The sequence below is a fragment of the Nannospalax galili genome, unplaced genomic scaffold, assembly GCF_000622305.1.
Source record: "Nannospalax galili isolate Female #2095 unplaced genomic scaffold, S.galili_v1.0 scaffold461, whole genome shotgun sequence".
NCBI classification, from domain to species: domain Eukaryota; kingdom Metazoa; phylum Chordata; class Mammalia; order Rodentia; family Spalacidae; genus Nannospalax; species Nannospalax galili.
Window position 1 is genome coordinate 5,750,368 of NW_008349975.1, and position 3,102 is coordinate 5,753,469.

The window sequence follows — 3,102 nt, forward strand, 5'->3', positions numbered from 1 at the left end:
TAGGTTTTTAAAGTATTCCCTTATAATGTTCTGTATCTTTCTGGTTCTCTGCTGTGATTTTTCCCTTTCATGTCTGATTTTGTTAATTTGGATTTGCTCTTCCTTTATTTTGGTTAGCTGGGCTAAAGATCTATCGAGATTGCTTATCTTTTAAAATAAATCACTCTTAGAGTCATTGATTCTTTGTACTATTTTTTTGTTTCTATTTCATTGATTTATGCTTCAATTTTTATTATTTCATCTCATCTGATGGATTTGAGTTTGGTTTGTTCTGACCTTTCTGGAGTCTTGATTTGAATTGTTAAGTAATTTATTTGTGCTCTTTCTGATTCTTAATATAGTCATTTAGAGCTGTAGACTTCCCTCTTAGGACTGATTTTAATGTGTTCCAGAGGTTTGGTCGTGTTGTTTTATTGTTATCCTTTAGTTCCAAGAAGACTTTTATTTTTTTCTTCATTTATTCTTTGACTCATACATCATTCATTAGTGTGTTCGTTAATCTCCCCGAATTAATGTAGTTCCCAGAGCTTCCTTTGCTATAGATTTTAAGTTTTATTGCAGTTTGTTCTGATAAAAAACATGGAATTATTTCAGTTTTCTTCTGGTTGTTGAAGTTTGCTTTGTGCACCAGTATGTGGTCTATTTTAGATAAACTTCCATGGACTGCAGAGTAGAATGTATATTCCTTGGTACCTGTGTAGAATGTTCTGTTAGGTATATTTGATATTGATATTATTTAATTTAGATATTTCTCTGCTTATACTTTGTCCAGATGACCTACCAATTGGAGAATGTGGAGTACTGAAAGTGCCTCCTATTGCTGAGTTGCAGTTATTGTGTCTTGAAGCCCTGTAGTATTTTTTATGAAATTAGGTGTGCCAGAATTCGGTGCATATATGTTTATGATTGTAGTGTCTTCTTGGTCAATTGTTCCCTTGTTCAGAATGAAGAGACCTTTGTTATCTCTTCAGATTAATTTTAGTTCAAAGTCGATTTTATCCAATATTAGAATGGCAACAGCTGTTGTTTTTCAGTGCTATTTGCTTGATTATTTTATTCTATCCTTTCACCCTAAGATGCTGTCTATCCTTGAAGGAAAACTGAGTTTCTTGCAGATGACAAAAAGATGAATTTTGTGTCTTATTCAACTAACCTGTGTCTTTTGACTTGGGCATTGAAACCATTGGTATTTAAAGTTATTGTTGAAAGATGAGTATTGGTTACTGTCACTTATTTTCTGTTTCTGTTCTTAGTTCCTATTTTGTGTTTCTGTGTTATAACTTCATGTGTTTTCTTTCCTTAGCCTTTTGGCTATTCAACCCTTTGTATTGTTTTGATTATTCTTTGTAAGGTAGGTAGGTTTGGTGGATGTGAACCCTTCAGTCTATGCATATTATGGAAGATTTTTTTCTTTCTTCTTAGACTATGATAATTTTGTTGGGTAAATTATTCTGACTTGACATCTATGATCATTTATAACTTGGAATGCTTTGCTCCAGGCTCTTCTGGTTATCATAGTTTAAATTTTTCTTTCTTCTTAGACTATGATAGTTTTGATGGGCAAATTATTCTGAGTTGGCATCTAAGATCATTTATAACTTGGAATACTTTGCTTCAGGCTTTTCTGGTTGTCATAGTTTGAATTGAAAAATAAGCTTTAATTCGGATGGGTTTTCTTTTATATGTAACTTGTTTTTCTCTAGCAACTTTCAGTGTCCTCTCTTTTTTTCTGTACATTTAGTGATTTGCTGTAATATGCTATGAAGAATTTCTGTTTTGATCCTGTCTATTTTGTGTTCTGTGTGCTTTTGTATCTGTATGGGTATATCTTTCCTTAATTTAGTGAAGTATTCCTTTATAATCATTCTGATATTGTTAATGCCATTGATCTGAGATTCTTCTCTTTCCTCTATCCCATAATTTGTAGATTTGGTCTTCTCATGGTGTTCTATTTTTCCTGCATATTCCACTTGTGTTTTAACTTTTTCCATGTTCTTTTCTTGAGTAGTTCCATTCTCCTACTTTATCTTCCTATGTTGATATTCAATCTGCTGGTGAGGTTTTCCCTTTCATTTCAATTTGGCCTCCTGGGTTTTTCAGTTCCATCTTCATTTCAGTTTAAGTTTTCTTCAATATTTCTATATACTCCATGATTCTCTTTTCATATCCTGAATTGTGTATGTCATTTCATTCATCCATGTATATTTGTATTTTATTAAGCTTCAGTCAGGTGTTTATTCTTATCCTCTTTGTGTTCTTTGTGTGTTCTTAAAATGTTTGAATTCTTTGATTATGTTTATGATTGTTCTTTAAGTTCTGTGTTCTGGGGTTTGCCTGAGTAGCTCTTATTTTATAACACTTCTATAGGACCGGTGGAATTTGGTGAGAATATATTATCTTGGTTTTTCATGCTGTTTGTGTCCTTGCATTGTGTCCTGGGCATATAGAACTGTTTGGTTGGTTGTCTGTCTGATATGAAATTCTAGCCTGCTTTTGTTGAGTTGAAGTCTGGTTCTGTTTTTATTGTTTTTGTATCTTGGTTGCTTTCTGATCAGTTATGACTAGTTAGTTGTTCTGTGTTTCAGGTTCTCACTTTTGATTGTTTTTTTTTTTTTGGCTGGTTCCAGGCAGGCTAGTTGGGAGCTCTCTGACAGTATGAGTGGACCTAATCCTGGAGCAGGAAGGCTGCAACTGATTACAATAGTTCTGACTAAAAGCAGGGTAGATTTGAGCCCTGGAGCCTGCCCATCTTTTGCGTGGGTACATGGGTGCTGAACTCTGATCCTCATGCTTGTGTGGCAAACACTTCACCAATTTTACTTACTGAGCCATCTCCCAGTCCATAATGTAACATTGTATATGTAGGCGGTCCTTTGTTTGCAGGATTCTTTGTTGATGAAAATGTATGCATATAGGGATGGAATCTTCTTATGCTTAGTTTCTGTGATAACTAAGATTTATGAAACTCTTCATTGACGTGTGTATAAACTGAGAATTTCAAATTCTAGTTGGACTTAATATCTTTATTTCTTGTTTTGTATTTAATGCTACAAGTACTATAACAGATAATTCTTGGATTTTGTGTCAAATGGTGTAAAACAT